At 48.1% G+C, this 21,311-nt stretch overlaps 1 protein-coding gene and 1 long non-coding RNA gene across 2 annotated transcripts in view; one reads left to right on the top strand and one right to left on the bottom strand.

The window, feature by feature from the left end:
- Positions 1 to 20,599, bottom strand: part of GLIS3 (GLIS family zinc finger 3) — a 504,180-nt gene extending 483,581 nt beyond the window's left edge. The window contains exon 1 of the mRNA XM_086684912.1: positions 20,444 to 20,599. The gene's annotated coding sequence lies outside the window, so the exon portion shown is untranslated. The remainder of the gene's footprint in view (positions 1 to 20,443) is intronic.
- Positions 1,308 to 2,893, top strand: LOC112868699 (uncharacterized). The gene is made up of 2 exons (XR_003224324.2): positions 1,308 to 2,519; positions 2,636 to 2,893. It is a non-coding gene; the product is annotated as an uncharacterized LOC112868699 (long non-coding RNA).
- Positions 20,600 to 21,311: the final 712 nt, after the last annotated feature.

Below are 21,311 nucleotides of genomic sequence, written 5' to 3'. Positions count from 1 at the left end.
AAAAAGGAAGCAACCAGATGAACAAGATGAAAAACAATTCTTCCACAGATCTGCCCTCACAACTTAGGAGTGTCACAAGGACACAAGAGCCACTTAACTCTCACGGTGACTGGAGGGTGGTGCCCATATCAACTTTTTGGTCAATCTCTCATGGATGAGAGGATGGCCAAAAGAGGGAAAGTGTTTAATTAAACAAGGACAGTAGACCAATAATGCTCTCAGGCCATGGCAGCCTACATAAAAAGCAAACCAAAACCTAAGCCTCTAAATGCCTCAAAGTTACAAAATCAAAATGCTAAAAGCAACCAATCATGAACAGCTAACTAAACTCTAAGCTATAGCCAATCAATTAACTTTCTCACATTTTTCTGTTACCTTAATTTTCTTCCTCATGTTCCCCAAACTCCTGTTGGTGAAATACTCCTAATCGCTCTTGGTTCAGCACTGCCTGATCCAAGTCAATCCGTGTTCAAATAAACTCAAGATGTTTAATATGCTTCAGTCTACCTTTTAACAAAATGGATATTTGGTCTTCCTCCCTGTTCCCAGCACAGAGCCCCTAAAGCCCTTAAAATTTTTTCCTAAATGATGAGAGGCCTAAAGGTGTCTTTTGCTGTGTTAATGAAGTGACTTTTGGACCACACCTAAGGAAGGGGCCGGATGCCAGGAGAATCAAGCCTGTGATTAGAAGGCTGGACCTTTTAGTCCCCTCCTGAGCCTCTGCAGAGGAAAGAGGGGCTGAAGGCTGAATCGACTGGCAAAGGCCAATGACTTCATCATTCATGCCCGTGTAATGAACTCTCCATGAAAACCCAAAAGGATGGTGTTCAGAGAGCTTCTGGGCTGCTGCTGAATCTGGGACCTGGGGAGCCTGGCTTGCTCGGAGAGGGCTCAAGAAGCTCCTCACCCCTTCCCCATACCATGTCCTCTTGGCCTCCTCCATTTGACTGTTCCCGAGTTACAACTTTTTAAGATAAACCTAGAATCTAGTAAGTAAAATGTTTCTCTGAGCTCTGTGAGCCTCTCTAGCAAACTAACTGAACCCAAGGAGTAGGTCACTGGAACCCCCGGTCTACAGTCAGCTGGTCAGAAGCGCAGGTCACAACCTGGGCTTGTGACTGGCATCTGAAATGTAGGGGAGACGGTCTTGCAGGACTGAGCACTTAGCCTGTGGGATCGTACTCCCTCTCCAGGTAGGTAGTATAATGACTGAGCTAAATACCCAGCTGGGTACCCAGCCGGTGCCTGAGAACTGCTTGTTACTGAGAGAGGCAAGGGGAACCCACAATGGAACTGGGTGCAGAATCTGGAGGTACGAGCGATGACAGAGAAGGAAGGGTCTCAAATCTATCTGAGCTTTGTGTTTTGTGACACTAGATGGATGGGGCCTTCAAACTCACTGACTAAAGGTGTGATCGGTGTTACCACACTGTAGCACTCAAAGGTGCACCCTCCACCTTGAAGTCAATGCCGGTGGTGTCCCCTGGACTTGTGCACAAGCAGCTACCCCGTGAGACATGTGACCCACAGACAAGATGTGGTTGCCTGGCCTGGGCCCAATTTCCCCCTATCATTTTCCTCCTAGTGCACCTGACGGCTGTCATCAATGAAACCTGTGCCCAAAGCCCAATGGAATCAAGTGTTTCATGTTTCCCTGTTCAAGTTAAACCCCGCCCACTGAAATCACATGACGAGCCTGGCCTTTCAGAGGGATCTGGACAAAAGGAAAGCAGGAAGAGGAAAGCCTCTGTGCGCCCATGACTCACGCCGGAGGCATGCTGGAGGGCTGTCTGCTCTCTCCCCACTCATCGCTGTCGTCAACGTAATGCTCACGTAGCCCAGCGCATACGGTTTTCTGGACATGTGGCCTGTGGCTGGGAGGAGCCGTGGATGCCGCTGCTCCCCGGCCAACAAGTCACACTCCACAGAATTAACCGGAAGCCCAAGACGGCCTCACCCCTTGCAGCTTGAGAAGGCTGGAGCAAGGAAACAAAGATCTCTTCAGGCCTCCCCCAGAGACTCCAAGGCAGCCCAGATGACGCCAGGGCCCCTAAAGAATGAGGGGGCCACGCCTCTGCCAGGGGTTCCAGTCGAGTAAAGCCAGAGAGGAACCCACTCTACCCAGTAACTGGCAGCAGGGGGAGGCGTTCACACCTCAGAACATCACTGCAAAACAGACGGCACTGGGTGGCATCCAGGGAACCTCACCTGCCCTTCTGCCCTTCTGCCTCCCCCCTGCTCACCTCTGCGGACAAGTACACCGGGGCTCTGCCCCACACCCTGGCAGATCAGCCCCCAGGAGGCGGGGACACCCAGAGAAGCCAAGCCCTGGGTCGCAAGAAAGATGAAGCCTCCTGAATCCTGAAACCAAATGAGACTACGTATGTCAAGAAGTAATTTACAGGGGCGTCACTGTGACGTCGGGTTGGAATTCTGCTCTATCTTTGGCTGTGGGACCTGGGAGGAGATTCTAAACCTTTCTGTGCCTCAGTGTTCTCATCTGTGAAAGGAGGATGATGGTGAGTAGCTCTATGCGCGGAGCACTGTGAGGATACAAAGTGTCAGACCAGCGCCTGGCACGTGGGGAGCAAACAACATCATCCAGTAAGAGCGTCTCCTATTATTATTCTTTTAGGACAGGAGCCTGACAAGCCGCTCCCAGGCTACAAGCAGCAGGCTGACAGCGTGCAGTTCCTGCCTGCTTCCCGTAAGCTCCGGCCGCCACCGTGCGTGAGGGGGTGCCGAGCGCCCCCGGGGAGGACAACGTTTTGTTACAGAGGCTTACGATGATGAATATGATTCTCAACTCTTGCCTTTTGCCAAGCTATAGCTTTAACACTTAAAGAAGTGGCCTGAGCCTTTCTCATTTCCCCCAGTAAATATATTGAACAGCTGTGTGGGGTCAAGAAGTTTTCCATCTCCATAGGCCTGTCTCCTTGACTGTAAACCAAAAGCTCTCTGAAGTCCCTTCCAGCAGCCACATTCTAGAAGGGTCCTTGACGCCAGGTGTTCATAAAGCCAGCCAGGGACCTCTGCACTTGTGTGTGAAGTTCCCCTTTTCCCACTTAGGGTCTCGTCTTTGCTTTTTCGTCTTGTGTCTAGAAATCAACATTTCAACGTTGCAGTCAGAGTAACTCTCCAAATTTATAAATGTGATAGCTAAAAAAAGATACCTCTGAATGGTAAAATGCTTCCCAATAGGTATTTCTAGTACCTCACAATTTGTCCTGGGACTAAGTGGTGTCCAGGAGCTTGTAAGAGTCACCGTAACCCCACCTACCCCACCCTCGGTGAGGAAGTCCAAAGGCCATAAACATTTACCAGTAAGAACGTGCCAGACGCTGTGTCCAAAGGCCATAAACATTTACCAGTAAGAACGTGCCAGACGCTGTGGCCGGCCCCTCCTTCTCTCTCTGCAGAGTCCCATCACAGGGGATTATAGCACTGAGGGGTCAGAGAGAACTTTAAAGTTCGTCTAGTCTGACCACCTCCCTGATACAAAAACCTCCTCTGTAACATCCCCGCATCTTCCCTGTGCTTAAGCGCCTCCAGGGATGGGAACTCGCAACCTTTATAATTTATTAGTTTTTGCATCTTTTCAACAAGTGGCTAAGTGCTGCTAATCCAGCGATGAAGCAGATTGAAACAGTCCCTGCCCTCAGAGGGCTTATGGTCTAGACAGAGATACAGGGGAGTAAAGGAATGCAGTGAAATATTAATCTTTGTGCTTTTGTTTTCCACACTTCCTTGAACAGCACCTTCCCCCAGGTCGACCAAAGGTTTTTACGTATCTTTGATGAACATGGGAATTATTTCAGCAGAAATGCTAATAGACAGAAACAGTTAGAACTCACTTTTGTGATGTCCGGCATAGGCTCCAGAAGCCCACAGAAAAAACAGTTTTGAAAGACAAATCATTTTGATTCATGTCTAGATTCTTCCCAGAGAAGAAAGGCTCCCAGAAATCAGGAGTCTGGGTCTCAGGCCGGGAAGGTGGAGAATCACCAAGCTTTGGGGCACATCAGAACCCCCCGGCGGGCCAGTGTAGACACAGGGTGCTGCCGGCACCCACCCAGAGTTTCTGACCCCGCAGGCCTGGGGGGGAGTCTCTGCACCACGAGAACCTTCCTAGGTGACACTGCTGCTCCAGGGACCACGCTTTGACAGTGGACGGGAAAGAGAAAGATCCAGGTTCAGGTCCCGGGGGACTATGTGTGACACCCCCCCCCCCCCGCACCCCGCCTGGGCGGGAAAAGCACAGTGGCCACGGGGTGGAAGCTGACCCCTGGGGAAAGGGTGGAGCTTGCTGAGAAGAGGGACCAGACTCCTCGGGATCATCCGGGGAAAGAAGTGACATCGATAGTGAGAAATGTTTCGTTGTCACCCACCAACGGCACTGGAGAGGGGCCGGGGGGGGGGGGGGGGCGGGGAGCCAAGCCAACGTCTACAGACCATTGGCTGCCATCCGAGCCAGGACTGAACGTCACATCAGCTGTTCCCCCCACTGCTGTGCGGTTAGGACGCTCTACTGACCGCTCCTGCATAACAGCCTGAGACAGTCTGGCACAAAGGGGGCTGCCTTGTTGCCCTGGACCATCTTCTGCATTCGCTTCCTAGAGTGAAGGTCAACTGACCAGCACAAACAGTGCAGCTTGGAACAACAAAAATGTATTCTCCTCCAGGTCTATAGTCTACAAGTCCAGAGTCACGTTGCGAGCAAGCCCTCATCCCTCTGAGGGCTCTTAGGATTCTTCCCTACCTCTTCCAGCCTCCAGAGGCCCCAGGCGTTTCTTGGCTTGTGGTGGCACAACCCTAATCTCTGCCTCCGGCTTCACATGGCCTTATTCTCTAGGTTTATCCACGTCCTTTCCTCTTCTTGTAAAAACACCAGCCATTATGTTTAAAACTCATCCAATCCAGGATGGCTTCATCTTAATGTAACTAATAACACCTGTAAAGACTATTTCCAAAGAAGGCCTATTTAAGGTTCCAGGTGTACATCAATTTGAGGCGGGGGGGGGGGGGGGGGGGGTGAACTGAATCCAATTGCAGAACTTCCCTCACTCCCCTTTGCAACAGCTCAGGACACTTATAATTCAAGGACACGTCCCTTGAAATAGAAGGTGGGATTCTTGACAGATACAAAGTAGGATCCAGAGAAGCGATTCAGTGGCAGGAAAACCCCTCAAACCTGCACCTGGGTGGGAGCTGGTCAGCAGTAAAGCCCACGAGTTACACAGTTACGGGCGCGCGTGACAGGTGATGATGAGGAGTGAGGGTGGGGGGAGCCGCGGGGACACAGAAGGCAGGCACTGAACACAGACTTGGGTGTGAGGCACGGCTTCCTGATACTTAGAAAGTCTCAGGTGAGATCTGAAGGATAAACAGGAAATCCTCAGAGGAAAGTCTGGGTGGGAAAAGAGACAGTGGGGAAGAGTGTTCTGGAAAGGGGGAACAGCTGGGCAAAGACCTAGACGTGATGGAGAAATACCATTTATTCCAGGAGCTCAAGCACATTCAAACTGGCTGGCTTGTAGCCTGGTGCAAGGGTGGTGCAAGGGGGTGGGGGGCGACTGGGGGACTGAAGTGTGAGGCCATGGCTTTCACCTCTTGGAGTCACACAGAATGATCCCAACCATTCTTCAACTCGCAAATCCTTATGTCCTTCTAGCACTTTAAAGACAGATCTCTTATTATCTTTAAATACTCTCTTTTCCAAGTTAAATACTTATTTACTCCAAGGACTTCTCGTATACTTTGGAGTCCCATCTCAATCCTGACTGTCCTGAAGTCCCGCGAGAACACTCCAGCTCGTCTACATTTCTACAGGCAGAACCCCTAAATGGAAGAAAAAACGCCAACCCGACATCACAGGATCCGTGTTTACCGACGGCATCTTTCCTTCCTAGACCTGGGTGTACAACTGAGGCAGGTCTTTGCAACAAAGATGCTAAGGACCTCGATGTCCACCATTAATTTCTTCCTCTTTACTGCACCCTAGATTTTAGCTAAGCACATGGTTGGCCAACTAGAGCCTAATCCCCGTCTTCTTTGTATCTGAGTATGAGACTGTGTGGCTTAACCACGTGACTAAGTTCTGGTCCACACGATCTTCTTTTTTTTTTTAATGTGAAATTCATTGCCAAATTGGTTTCCGTACAACACCCAGTGCTCGTCCCAACCAGTGCCCTCCTCAATGCCCATCACCCACTCTCCCCTCCCTCCCACCCCCGTCTTACTAACAAAGCCATTTATTCTGGTCTTCCTGCCTCCCCTGCTGGCGGGAAAGGGAGACAGCTGTAGCAGCCCTGTGTTCAGAGACGGAGGAGAGCAGAGAACACCAGCCCGTCTGGGTCTCTGGATGATTTCCTGAGGCAGAGAGCAGTCTACTCACCCTAGATGGCCCAGCCACCTCGGACCGTCACATGAGGCAGAAAGAAATTTCCATAACCTCTGGGTCACTGTAACAACAGCAGGGGTCATCCTCATGTGGACCCCACTGCCTTCGGGGTTCGTCCACATAGGTATTCAGGAAGCACATCAAGCACCCGCTAGGCACTAAGACGCTCTGTATCTGGCACCTGGCCCGTGGCAGTATCATTATTTCCGAGATGGGCAGTATATTGTCCTTTGTTCACAATCTGTCTTGTGACAGCAGGAAACCGGGTTCAATGTTAGTCTTTTCAGCTCCCTGTTGGGCCTTGTGACACCGGTCACGAGCTCGATGGCCACTGCCTCATCTAGGCTGCCTCCTTCGATCCCCAGAATAACTTTACGAAACAGGTTGCTACTACTCTCCGCTTACAAATTTAAAAAAACTAAGCCTTTAAAAAAAATGATTTCAATTTTCTTAAGAATCAGCAAATAATATAATCTAAAAAAGATAGCAAGGGGCGCCTGGGTGGCTCAGTCAGTTAAGCATCTGACTTTCGGTTTCAGCTCAGGTCATAATCTCATGGTGGTGGGATGGATCCCCACATCGGGCTCCACACTGGAAGTGGGGAGCCTGCTTGGGATTCTCTCTCTCTCTACCCCTCCTCAGTTCACTCGGTCTCCCTCCCTCCCTCCCTCTCTCTCTCTCTCTCTCTCTCTCTCTCTGCCCCTCCTCTGCTCGCTCGGGGTCTCTCTCTCTCTCTCTCTGCCCCTCCTCTGCTCGCTCGGTCTCTCTCTCTCTCTCTCTCTCTCTCTCTCTGCCCCTCCTCTGTTCACTCGGTCTCCCTCCCTCTCTCCCTCTCTCTCTCTCTCTCTGCCCCTCCCCTGCTCGCTCGCTCGCTCTCTCTCTCTCAATAAATAAATATTTACAAAAAAGTAAAAGAGACAGCAAGAAATCTCTAACATTTTCTGAACAGTTGACAGTGACAGAACAACATCTTGCTCTGTGACCTCCCCATTCGGCTCTGAATTAATTTCCCAAATTCAATCCACTGAGCAACAGACCTTCTGCTCCGTGGAAGAAAACATGCTGCTTTTTGTCAAACAAGTTCGAGGACTACAGCGTAATAGGGAGATTCACACTATGCATTTAAATATTTAAGTCTCTGATAAGGCCTGCAGAAAAAAGACCTGACCGACTTGATTTAAACATGAATGCTTCCTGGGGCGCCTGGGTGGCGCAGTCGGTTAAGCTTCCGACTTCAGCCAGGTCACGATCTCGCGGTCTGTGAGTTCGAGCCCCGCGTCGGGCTCTGGGCCGATGGCTCGGAGCCTGGAGCCTGTTTCCGATTCTGTGTCTCCCTCTCTCTCTGCCCCTCCCCCTTTCATGCTCTGTCTCTCTCTGTCCCAAAAATAAATAAAAAAACGTTGAAAAAATAAATAAATAAAAATAAACATGAATGCTTCCCAAAGGAGACCCTTTTATTCAAGAAATGCCATCAACTTCCTCTGGGACTTGGAGCAGGGCTGCTCTAGACAAAAGCGCAGTGCAGTGGGATGGGAGGAACCCTCCTGCTTTACCTGCTGGGATTCCCCATCACTTCCAGATTTTACACCTGGTCGGAAATACCTTCCCAAGAGAAATTATGTTATTATAAAGCTCCAAATGATGCTTTACAAAAAACGTAGAATTTCAGGCAAACCAGGGAAAACTATTTTGCTTTCAAAGCCCTCTTGAATTCCTTAAATCCTACCTGGAATGCTTGCCTGCTCTGCTGACCTTTTAGGGGCAGGAAAGGACTAGATTTACTGTCCAGGCTTAAACACTTAGAAACAAAAGTGAAGCAGGCAACATGAGGTCTCGTAATTCAGGAGCTCTGAATTTGAAGCTCAGGACAGTTACAGCAAGTATGACTCAGCAGTGTCGAATCAGGCGGGTTCAGTCAAATTTGGGAAACGGGAATTGATTTTTGCACAGGTGATTCAAGGGGACAGTTAAAGACCGTCCGCATGGGGTAAGTCCCAGGCAGGCTCTAAATCTTCCATTTCTAAAGGAGCTTTCCAGATGCAATATTCAGACCTTCTACAAATTAAAAAAAAAAAAAAGAAAGAAAGAAAGAAAGAAAGAAAGAAAGAAAGAAAGAAAGCAAGCAAGCAAGCACGAAACCAGCTCAAAACAAGCAACTGTAAAAACAGGCAGTCCGGGGTATGCGGATGGACAGAAAAGGCAGGGTTGTCAAGGAGCTGATAGCTGGAGAGGCTGGGAAGCTGGTGAGTGCCCTCTGCCCCCTCCACCCTTCCGGAAATGATTGCAGAGCAAATGCATGCACATTAACAGCAGGCCTACTGGAGGGCCAGACTTTTCTGGCCCTGTCTGCAATGCCAGGGACCTCTCTCCAGTGTTGTCATGGGGAAGTTACTGCTGTTCTCCTGACAACAGGTTACCCCGGTGAACGCCAAACAGGCCGGCCTGGCCCAGCGAGCAGCGGGTCTGGCACAGCATGCTGGCCCCAGGCTGCCTCGCCCACCCCCTCCCTTCACTCGCCCACTCCCTCGCCCACTCCGCCACCTATGCATGAGGTGGCATCCACTCCTGTGCACGAAGACATGACAGGAGGCCATGTGTATGAGGCAGAAGGGTGTCCACAGCCCTCTCCTGCTTCTGACCTTCAAAGGCCATGGCCAGCCACAGGCAGTCACCCCCACTCCCTTCAACCCACAACTAAAACGAGAACAGCTCTCAGAAGAAAACACCCTCTCCGCCTGTTTTTACCGGAGAGCTCAGTGCCATAATCAAAACAAATCAGAAGCATAAGAAATACCTCGATGACGAGCGTCGTGATTGAAGTCTATAATACAAAGCGAAATGAAGCCCTAGGTCAATTAACCTGTGAATTTGATCAATTAAAAACAGACAGCTAAACAAAAAGATTCCGTTAAAGCAGATCCTTAATGGCTCATAGGGTTGTCGGATTTAGCAAATAAAGATAACCGCCAATGCAACTCAGCAAAGGGTCTTGGCTCAAATTGTCTGAAGGGTCCCCTCAACTTCACGTGCTTCCTGTATCCACCAGGCCCGCGGGGGTGGAAAACAGAGGGGCAGAACGCAGTGACTCCAGGGGCGCCCGCACCCCACCCGCCGAGGCGTGGTGCTGACCCAGCCCGTGTCCAGCACCTACCCTGCAGGACCCTAGAAACATCAAGAAACAACAAGATCTCTTTAGGCTTGTCCTACAGGGCTCCAGGAAGTAGAGCCTGGGTCCCCCGTCCTTTGCTGAAGTGCCCCACGCTCCCTTCCCCGACTGAGCCAGGTGTAAGGGACATGGCCAGGTGGCTGAGTGGCCCTTCCCCTCATCCTGTCCTTGGTGTCTGGATCCAGTTCCAAGAAATTCAAGTAGTTAATACAGTACCATGAGCACCAAATGTAAAAATCTGCTGACTCAGAAAAATCCCCTTGGTGACAAGATGGCCAAGAACAGTAACTGGTGAGTCAGGAGACCTGTGTCTGAAAGCGATGGGCCATGTGATCCTGAGCAAGTCCCTGCACCATTTCCCCATCTGTTATCAATAGAGCACAGCGTGTTGTTAAAGCGGGGTCACAATAGCAACAGAAAACAATACTTCTCTGGCTCTAGCCCACTGCAAAATCCTCTCCCCGCTCTAATTTCAGGAACCTCCAAACAGTCTCTCATGTGGGTTCAAAATTAGTCCCGTAGCATGCACGGCTTTCCTCATCTTCGGCTCTGGGTCCTTTAAGAGATCCCTGTGCCCAAGGCTCCCCACTAAACCCCTACCACTTGTACAACTGGCATGGCTCCACAGGGCCAAAGCCACCGTGCCACAGCAGGCCACCAATCCTTGGGGTGACAGTCTTGGGTCGGGGCCCTCAATACCTTGGTATCCTTGCTTCCACTGCTGGTGCCTGACCCTGATGTGTGCATCAGGCTGTTTATATAAGCACCATTTCTCTGATTCCTCACACATCCCCTGCAAAGTAGCTGTAAGAAGTTCCATTTCATGGAAGAGGAAGGTGAGACTCAGAAAGATTAAGGAGGAAAATCACGCCCATGAAACCTATAAGGGGCAAAACCAGAATGTGGACGCAGGTCCATATACCTCCAAACCCCACCATTCCATCAAGCCCCCACCTAAGGGAACGTGGGGCTCTAGCTGCTCTGAGTTACCATCCCAAGTCCTACACAACGTGTGTGGTATTTCCCTTAGTGGGTAAGCCTTTATGACAACAGACAGATGTGCACACAAACTGCACTATAGCTGGTTGAAAGATCTGTGAAAAGAGGTTTACAGAATCACCCGTCACCTATATATATAAATGCTTGTGCAAACAGATTGAGAAAACATTAAATTCCAAGAGAAAAAAAGACCAAGTTAACAGATAGTCCTCAGGGAACAAACTACACACGATTAATAAATATGTAAAAATCCAGCATTACTAATAAATGTCTTTAAATGCACCAAAATAAGATTTTTTTTTTTTTTTTACCTGTGGAATTAAGGGGAAAAAATACTCAAAGTTGGTTATGCCACCGGCTTCTGGGGCACAAGCCGGCACAACTTTCCAAAAGGTGATCTGGCAACTACTTAGCAAGAATCTTTATTATTTTTTTTTTAATTTTTTTTTTCAACGTTTATTTATTTTTGGGACAGAGAGAGACAGAGCATGAACGGGGGAGGGGCAGAGAGAGAGGGAGACACAGAATCGGAAACAGGCTCCAGGCTCTGAGCTGTCAGCACAGAGCCCGATGCGGGGCTCGAACTCACGGACCGCGAGATCGTGACCTGGCTGAAGTCGGACGCTTAACCGACTGCGCCACCCAGGCGCCCCTAGCAAGAATCTTTAAAAGCACATATCCTTGGGGCGCCTGGGTGGCTCAGTCCCTTGAGCATTTGATTCGATTTTGGCTCAGGTCATGATCTCACAGTCGTGAGATTGAGCCCCGTGTCGGGCTCCACACTGAATATGGAGCCTGCCTGGGATTCTCTCTCTCCCTCTCTCACTGCCCCTCCCTCCCATGTGCACATTCTCTCCCTCTCTCTCAAAATAAATAAACTTTAAAAAAAAAAAAAACAAATAAAAGCACATATCCTTTAACACCAAACTCTTCACTGCAGGTCTTTATGCTGAAAGAATCATCAGAAACTTCATAAAAGACTTATCTACAGACATCCATCAAAGCATTAATTATTGTAACAGAAAGCAAAACAATACAGCGTCTAAAAATCAGAAAATGGGGGGCGCCTGGGTGGCGCAGTCGGTTAAGCGTCCGACTTCAGCCAGGTCACGATCTCGCGGTCCGTGAGTTCGAGCCCCGCGTCAGGCTCTGGGCTGATGGCTCGGAGCCTGGAGCCTGCTTCCGATTCTGTGTCTCCCTCTCTCTCTGCCCCTCCCCCGTTCATGCTGTCTCTCTCTGTCTTAAAAATAAATAAACGTTGAAAAAAAAATTTTTTTTTAAATCAGAAAATGGTTAATTAAATGCAGCCGTATGACTGGATACGGTTCAGCTATGAAAGTGACAGAGTCAAAAACTTAATGACAGAAAAGTGCTAACATCATCATTAATTTCAAAGTAAAAATACAAACTCCTACATACAATGTGATAATGCTCTGAGTGTAAAGACCGAAGGCAATATTTTGCAACGATTCTAAACGTTTCGAGTGCCTTCCACAATGATGTGTATTTCAGGTGTAACCACAAAAACGTAGCTAACAAAATTTCAGGTGCCTGCAGGTCTTTTTTTTTCCTCTAACATGCTGAGTTGGATGAGGGCCTCCAGCATCACCAGACTAAAAGAACATGGTGGGTCCCTCCTGGGCAATCATTCTGGCTTTCCTTTCCTCATATCACAAAGCCAGACAGGTGCTGAACAACATAAATAGTAATAATAATAGAAACAGTAGCAACCGGTTTTGAGGCTTTACTCAGCCGCCAGGTTCTACACTCAGCTCTTTATAAACAGTGTATCATTTAATTCTCCCCAAACCCTAGGAGACCAGCAGTACTCTGTTGGAAAGATGAAGACACAGGCTCAGGGAGAGGAAAACACTTACCCCAAACCTCACAGTTAATGTGAGGCTAAGCAGGGGCTGGAAACCAGATATGACTTTCAGGAATGCTTTGCTCTTTCCCTAATGTCTGACTGGTAAGGACTGGAAATTAAATTCATTGGGGGTTTTGTGTGCGTGTGTATGTGTGTATGTGTGTAAATACAAAAATTATATTTTGCCATAGCATGACTTCTTTTCACAGAAGTCGGGACACCCGATTCTAATCCTGTCTCTTTTCCTGACAAGCCAAGAGGCACTGAACAAGTCACATCCCTTCTGAGATTCTCTTACCTTTACGTATGGGAGGTTTCACTTGTTAAAATACAGCTTTCCCGGTCATTCTCCAGACCTACAAAATGCGACCCTCTGGGGTTGAGCCTAGTATATAATTTAACAGGCTCCCTGGGTTATTCTTATTCAGAAGAGTTACTCTCTGGGCTGATATTTTGGAACCAACATACTAAACAATCTATGAGTTCTCTTTCACATCTACCAGTCAATTACTGCATGGCTGGGGCCTCAAGCCTGAGGTCAAGGGTAGTGATCTGAGATGATGGGCATAAGATACTAAAGATGGGCCCACCTGGTCTGCAAGAGTAGAACTCAGAGAGAAAAATCAGAAGAAAGCAGTGTGAATACTGGACCTCGGTCCCTGCACCCGAGCGAGCCCCAGGGACTAGGGTCTGAACTGCAGGAAAGAGGTGGAAACAGAGAGTAAAGGAACCAAAGGGATGGCTTCACATGATCACCTAAGGAGTTTTAAAAAGTACTGTTGGGGCGCCTGGATGGTTCAGTCGGTTAAGCGTCCAAATTTGGCTCAGGTCATAATCTCACGGCACATGGGATTATCTACAGACATTCATCAAAGCGTTAATTACTGTAACAGAAAGCAAAACAATACTGGCATCTAAAAATGAGAAAATGGTTAATTAAATGCAGCCATATGAGTGGATACGGTTCAGCTACGAACCTCTCTGCCCCTCCCCCATTCTCTCTCTCTCTCTCTCTCTCTCTCTCAAAAATAAACAAAAACATTTTTTAAAAATTTAAAAAGTACTGTTGACTGGGTCCCACCTCCAGATCCTTACTTAATTGGTTTAGGGTATGTGCCTGAGCCGTGGGATTTTTAAAAGCTTCCCAAGTGACTCCATTTTGAAGCTAAGCTTGGGATTCTCACATTAGCAAATGAGACACAAAGCCCTCGAAATCAGGTAGCCTTATGTGCTACAGACATACCCTTAAAACAGCTGAAAATTGATACTTCAAGGACGCTCCTGATGAGCTCCCCAGGAAAAAAAAAAATCATCATCTTTTGGGTTAAAGAACAATTGAGACTCTCAATACAAAACTTCCTCAATATATTTAGGGGGATAAACTCAACACCTCAGTCCTGCTTCACTAGCTTGCTCGGCTTACATACAGGTTTGGCTGCATAGGAAGGATTCAGTCTCCAGGTAGATGAGTCACATGAAGCCTATGCTGACTGGCTGGGTTTTTCTTCTTCACTGGAGGGAGGGAGTTGATCTGTTGTTTTGTCACTGCCTAGCTGAAGCCAGTGGGAGGGTGCCACTTAGCACTTAGAGAAAAGGTATCATTTTGAAGTACCGAAGACAGCGGATGAATTGTATTCACGAAATAGATGTTTCGGTCTACTTTTTAATTTGTTCCTGTTTGAGTTAACTGAGAGTTTCATCTTTATTTTTAAAGAATGACATTTACACAGCCGCTCAAACTGCCAATCTGTTACATAAACAGCCTTGTTTTCTAAAAAGCTAGCACCGTCTAGAGGCCAAATAGTGTGCAGCGTTTCGGATTTCTCTTCTCGAGGGGACTCTCTTCAACCTGTTGCCTCCAGCCACTTGTGATGTGCCCCCAGTCCCGAGCAATTAGGGTCAGGTAGCACAAACTGGATTTGTCACACAGCAGAATTTCCTAAGCCAGGGGAGCGGACAGGGAAGGGAGGACCAGAGTGACAGTGCGAAGCCAGACTGCACTGCAGTGATGGGGCCGGGGGCCCTAGAACAGAAGAAGCTTCTCACTGACCTCAAAAGTTAAGCTTTGGAACCGGGCCCTGGGCTTGGCCAGCGACTTCACCCAGTGACCTGGCTCTGCTACCCATACATCCAGGGAGGAGCCCAACCCTTCGGAATCCAAGCCAGGGCTAAAAACTGCAGGTCTCGTAAGTTGGTCTCACCAAGCATCAAGATGACAAACAGCCCGCTCAGTTTGCCTTACACGCCATCCCACGCTGACTTTAGTATCGGCATCATCATAGGTACCTGTGGGAAATGCCCAGATCCACAGAAGCAGAACCTGCTGGTGCAGGGCCGGGGAAGCTGAATTTTAACAATCCCTGCACCTGGGGGCTCAGGTTCATTCTCACCAAAGCTCGCAGCAGCCCCCGGGGTTACCCCTGGGCGGGGATGGGGGTGGGGGGGTAGCTAGGCTCTCTTTCCATAGATCCTGGCTTTTCAACGGAGGAAGGGTGGTGTGTTCAGGGCTGACCTCAGAGCTGCTCGGTTCCCCACATGTCCCAGAGGCTGACCTCCCTGGAGGGGAGGTTCGCTCTTCAGGGCTGCAGCTGGAAGCCTTTCCCACTGTCTCAACTGAACCCGATGGGGCCAAACCCCTTGCACTGACGTGCCAACCAACTAACCTGACCCATTAGTCCTCACTAAGTGATCTGTGCTAATCAGCAAGCTCTGGTCCCCTGGTTGTCAAACCTCAGTGTGCACCAGGAGCACTTGTTAAAATACAGATCACTGGGCTCCGCGCCCAGAGTTCCTGACTCAGTAGGTCTGGGAGGAGGCCCAAGAATCTGCGTTCCTTATAGGTTCCCAGAAGATAATGCTGATGCTACTGATCTGGGGACCGCTGGCTCTCAAGTATTTGCTGGATTTTAGAATCACTTAGAAAGATTTAAAATGTTTTAATGAGCAGGCCACACCCCATCCCAATTCAATCACAGTAACTGGGGGGGTGAGACCAAGCTGTCAGCACCTTTTAAATTATCCCAGGGGATTCCAACGTGCAACCCAATTTGAGAATCTTAACACCGTTTCTGCATCAGAGCCTGGGTAGTTTGCTAGGCTTAAGACCCCTGGGCCTCCACCCAAAGCAATCTGGCACCAGTGGGCACCGGTGCGCCTGGGTTTCTGACAAGTAGCTCAGACGACGATACAAACCGAAGTTCAGAACTTCTAATGGCACATTAAAATCCACAGAGAGCCTTTGAGACAGTAGACCCCATCTGCCCAGAGATTCTGACTCAGTCGGTCCACATTGCGGCCCTCGTACCTGTCACTTTCATAGCTCCCCAGTTATTTTAATATACAACTGGGGCTAGGATCACCCGTGGAACTTTGTTAAACTACACGGATGGATGCCCACTCCCTACCCCAAAGTTAGCGAATCAGAATGTTGAGTACTGACAACAGGGTATGTGTTTTTAACAAGCCTCGGAGAATATTCTGAGCATGGCCAGATTTGAAAACCGGTGGTCTAAATTAAATTTCCCTTTTTTTAACCATGGACTTCTGAGAAAATCTGTGAAAACTACTGGCTTAGATTAATGCAATTCCCATTATTTCTGTTAGTGATAGCAAGCATTTCTTCGGCACCTCGATACGCTATCCCTGATCCTTATAGCAACCTGGCAGGACTGAAGTTTGGGAGGAAAGCAGGGATAGCAGATTCGTGCAAATCCAGATGCCACGCAACATGACAGCTCCGATTCTAAGGTGGAACGTGGTGACATGCCAGGCTCTTGGGAAAGATGGAGGTGGGGCCCAAGATGATTCTGGATGACCCCCTCCCTCAGGCGCTGGCACCTTAAATTCCACCGGGAAGCTTCCCCGTGGCCCTCGCCTGCCCACAGGCCACTTGCGAACACGTGATTCTGCACACCGCACCCAGCCCTTGGGAAACCCACTTTCCCCTCATTTCCCCTCTACCCTTAGAGTACCCATAATTCTCCTCGGCTGCAGTGGCCTTTGGCTTGGACTGGGAAAAAAGGCAAAAATCCTCAAAGAGCTGCAGCGCTGTGGAACTACAAGACCCTGCCCGTGCCGGTGCAGGCGACACTGGTAGTCGGGGCAAGGGAACCAACAACGCACTCCAGGGTCAAAGTACAAACCGGAAATCTCCTGATGCAGGTGATGCAGAAAGCTCTCAAGACAAGCTAGGGAGAGGAGGGCAGGCAAGGGCCGGGGAGGGGAGGGGAGGGGAGGAGGGGCATGTTTTTGGTGGCAGAGTGGACTTCTCAGATGTCGTCCATGAGGAGACTAGGCTGATCTTCTCCCTGGACCCATGAACCTGCTGACCATTGTAGGGACCCGATCCCACCTGATTCTTCTGGAAACTGTGCTAACACCCACTGCTAGAGACTGTTATCCTTGAGGTATCTATCCTCTGGCCGTGAGTCCTGCCTGCTCATCTCTCATACTTTCTGGTCCATTCGTTCCCTGAGCGTTCCTGTGCTCCCTATGCAGGGACACATTCTCCTAGTTGTGTTCTCTGACTCCACAGGCATGTGCCACATTCTGTGAGTCAAGACTGCACCAATGTGATTTCGTCCATGGTTCCCCTCCTTCCCCCCTGGCACCACTCCACTGAAATTACTCCTTTCAAGTCCACTGGTCACCTCCATGTTGCCCAACCTAGTGGCCAATTCTCAGTTCCCATCCTATGTCCCGAATCAAGCAGGACTGGACAGCCGACAGGGTTTTCTCCTTGAATTACTTTCTTTTTGGCTTCCTAAAACTCCTCCGTTGTCCACTCTTCTCTGACTCCTCCCCCCACCCCAACTAGGGAGTGACCCAGGGCTCAGGCCTCAGGCCTATTCTTCTCTTCTCCTGCCTTCTCCTTTGTACTCATTCCCACGGTGACATCTAGTCTCCTGGCTTGACGTACCACCTTTGCTAAGAGTCCCAAATGTCATCTTAAGTCCCAACCTCTCCCACAGGCTCTGGATTCCAATATCCAACTGCCTAGTCTGCAGTCTCCTCTGGATAACCCACAGGCAGCCCCAACCTGACCTGTCCACAACTCAATTCTGCTCTTCCCACCTCAAACCCACTCGTTCTATGAACTTCCTCAACACACAGAGTAGCAATTCTCTCCTTCCGGCTCCTCTGGCCAGAATGCCTGGTCTCTTCTCTTCCTCTCAGATCGCCAAAGTTCATCACTGGCCATCTTATTGGCTCTATCCTCAAAATCCAGAGCTCACACTTCTGGCTTCACTGCCGTAACTCTGCTCTCACTCACTCCTACCTGTGCTTGGATCAGCATTAGTCACCTGGCTGGACTCCTTCTACCACATTCTGCCTCCCTCCAGCCTGTTCTCAATACAACGGCCAGAAGGATCCCTTTAATCCGAAGTCAAATTAGGTCACTCCTCTATTCAAAAGCCTCCAGAAGTTTCCACCTCATAGTAAAAGCCAAAGTCCGTACAAGGTCCTACCCAATCTACTCTCACCATTTCCTGCCAATGGGCCCCTCTGTTACCTCACCAACCTCATTTCCTCCCTCTGCCCTTCCTTCACTTGGCTCTTCCTGGAACACCCTTAGGCAGTTCCCTCACCCACTTCAGGGGTTTATGCAGATACTGCCTTCTCAGGCCTTCTATCTAACCTGGTAAAAACAAAACAAAACAAAACAAAAACAAAAAACACCACAAGCCCACCCCCCCGCCCCACCTCTTTGTGCTGTCCGTCTCCTTGCTTTGTCTTCTCCATAGCATTTTTTGTTTTTAACCACTGGATATGCAGTTTACATATTGGCTTATTGTCTGGCTCTCTCAAAACAATGCAAGCTCATGATGGCATTTTACTACAACAGTCCGTACTCAATAAATATTTTTTTTAATTTTTTTTTTTAACGTTTATTTTATTTTTGAGACAGAGAGAGACAGAGCATGAACGGGGGAGGGTCAGAGAGAGGGAGACACAGAATCCGAAACAGGCTCCAGGCTCTGAGCTGTCAGCACAGAGCCCGACGCGGGGCTCGAACTCACGGACCGTGAGATCGTGACCTGAGTCGAAGTCGGCCACTTAACCGACTGAGCCACCCAGGCGCCCCCTCAATAAATATTTTTGAGTATATCTTATTAATTCTAATACCCACTACCCTCCTCCCTGCCAACTGGGGTTTGGAACCTGCAGAAGAGGAACCAGGGTCCATAGGTCTCACCACTTGCCTTTGTTTCTCATTTTCCAAAACCCTCCTCGAAGATTGTACGTGTGGCAGACTGAATATAGGTATTTATCTCCATTTCTCCCCAAACTCATTTCCCAGGGTAAAAAGCCCATAGGTAATATTTAAAATTTAAAAGTCAAAGTTACATGTGATCTTGCAATATGGAGGAAGATAAAGCAGAGAGGAAAGCGCTTGTCTCTGGGGAGTAAGAATCTGGGGGTGGGGGGAGTAAGAGATGTTGTTGTTGAATTTGTTGTTTTGTTTTTTAAATCTTAGGGTACAATTTGATTTCAAAAATTTTAAAGAAACAGATAAAATACAGTAATGGGAGAAGATTTTAATATACTTTTTTCAAACCGGTGAGATCCAGAAGATAAACACAGACAAAGACTGAATATTACAATCAACTCACTTGTTTTAATTGCTAAAGAATTTGACACCCGCTGAAGGAAAGACACATAAAAATCAATCACGTACATGACTGCAAACAAAACCTCAAGAAAATATGGAAAGGAGAGATTTTATAGATCTCATTCTCTACTGAGAAGCCAGTAAGACTAGAAATAAATGATATATAAAGGGAGCTTTAGAAATATAGAAATTCCTTTTCTCTCTTGACGGAGCTAACTTTCAACAGCACTTGCTCCCTGGGGACACAATACATAAAAAGCTTCATTTGACAGTCAAAGCTGAGCAATGACTTTGGTGTTGTAGCCAATGACTACCCAGCCCCTGAAGCACTGAAATTCATTGATTAAAAGGATGAGGACCCATATGGCATCTTGATTTAAGAGGAATAAAAAATACATTAAACAATTCCTAAAATATCGTATCCATTATTCATAAGCGTGGTCATTACTTTAAATCCAGAGCCACGAAATGTCAATCAGCTGATGGAAAGGACGAGAACTGCCAATGTCTGTAGCACCTCTATGCCCATCTCTGGTCAGCGGCTCTGGAAGGACTGAGGACCAGTAGGCAATAAGATTTACTGACGGACGGGATTTCAGCCAATAGCTGAAAAAAATCTTTCAAGTATCTGGATAAGTGCTTCTCAAAGTTGTGTGTCAGTTCAAAAGTGTGGTTCTGGGCCCCACCCCTGACCAACTGAATCTGAATACGTGGAGAAATTTTAAAAATCTACCTTTTCCAATAGGGCTTTTTTGCTGCAGTTTGAAAAAAACTAGATTTACATAATCTACTAACAATGACCTCCCAGTAATCCAGAGTGAACTAAAATCATGGAAGATAACTGACTCAGCATAGTAGCTCTTTTGGGGGGGGTGGGGGCGGGGGGAAGGGGTCTACTGCTCTATAGTTTAATTAAAATGAAGTCTTGACAGTAACTACCTGACAGGCTTGACACACAACTATTTTTTGGGGTTATCTTTTATAATTTTGACTTTGATTCACCAAGGGAACGACAGTTTCCACTCGACACGGGTATCACGTCAACCACTGCCCAGCACCACACCTCCCATCCGCGTATTCCCACCCCATTTGTTCATCACCCAGGAAGATCCTCCCTAAGAATGCCCTCCCAAGTTAGGCGAGGTATTTCACAGAACAATAAAAAATGTGTGTGAATCTTTTCATTGCTAATTCGACTTCTGGGAACATATTCTAACATTTCTCAGACTGATACGCAGAGATGTTTGGGCCACTATGCTAGCTGGAGCATAGCTGGTAACAGCAAAAAAAATGAATCGGCCTAAGTATCTGTAACAGTTAGAATGAAGTGTGTCTGACTATAAGAGAAAGTTTAAAATACTCACCACTTAACCAAACAGGAACACATTTCTCTCTCACCTGCAAGAATTGCAGAAGACGGAGACCATCCAGGGCTAAGACAGCATCTCCGTGGCGTCATCAGGGACCGAGGTTCCGGTCTTGCCGATTCACCACCCTCAGGAAGTGGTTTCCATCCTTCAAGGTCCAGTGCACAGCCACATGTTCCCTACATCCTTCGGGATCACCACTCACCACCTGGGAGAGTGATGGGAAAACGGGAAGATCTGAGCACCCGGGCATGTTGAAATCAAGAACAAAAATTAGGCTTAAAGAGATACTGCAGTGGACCAGGTTTACTGGATTCAACTTAAAATTTAGATTCTTCCTCCTACTTCTATATAGATGGGAAGGAACCCTTCATGAAATGTGCAGGATGGAAAATTTCTTTAAATTACATTTTCTCTGTTCACCTGAGTACAGTGGGAGTAAATTTACAATCCTACTGAGCTGTACTCTTGAAAAATTGTAAAACTTTTTTTATTTTAACGTCTCCTTCAGATTGCTTTACTATCTGAGTTTTGGAGGTAGGGGACTGAATTTTCCTTCCTTACTCCAAAGCATTAAATGAGACAAAAGGCCTCCACCTCTGATGTTCCTCTCAAGTCAAATAATATCCTCCTTCCTGGACCAGAGAGGAAGGGGAATCCATGTGTCTCGCTCACTTTCTCTCCTGCCTCTTCTACCCACAATGTCCTAAGATCAATGAAGGTCAGTTTTTCTTCGGCTTCCTCCTCCTGTCTCCTAGGACTTCCCTTAGTACCAGAACCAGCCATATAATTTTTGGAACCCGATGCAAAAGGAATAAGGGCCCTGTGTTCAAAACTTATTAGGAAATTCAAGATGGTGATGGCAGAACATCTAAACCAAGTACCGGGCCCTTCTAAGC

The sequence above is a fragment of the Puma concolor genome, chromosome D4 (assembly GCF_028749965.1).
Source record: "Puma concolor isolate L17-30 chromosome D4, mPumCon1.1.hap2, whole genome shotgun sequence".
Taxonomy (NCBI): Eukaryota; Metazoa; Chordata; class Mammalia; order Carnivora; family Felidae; genus Puma; species Puma concolor.
This window is presented reverse-complemented; position numbering and strand designations above follow the sequence as displayed.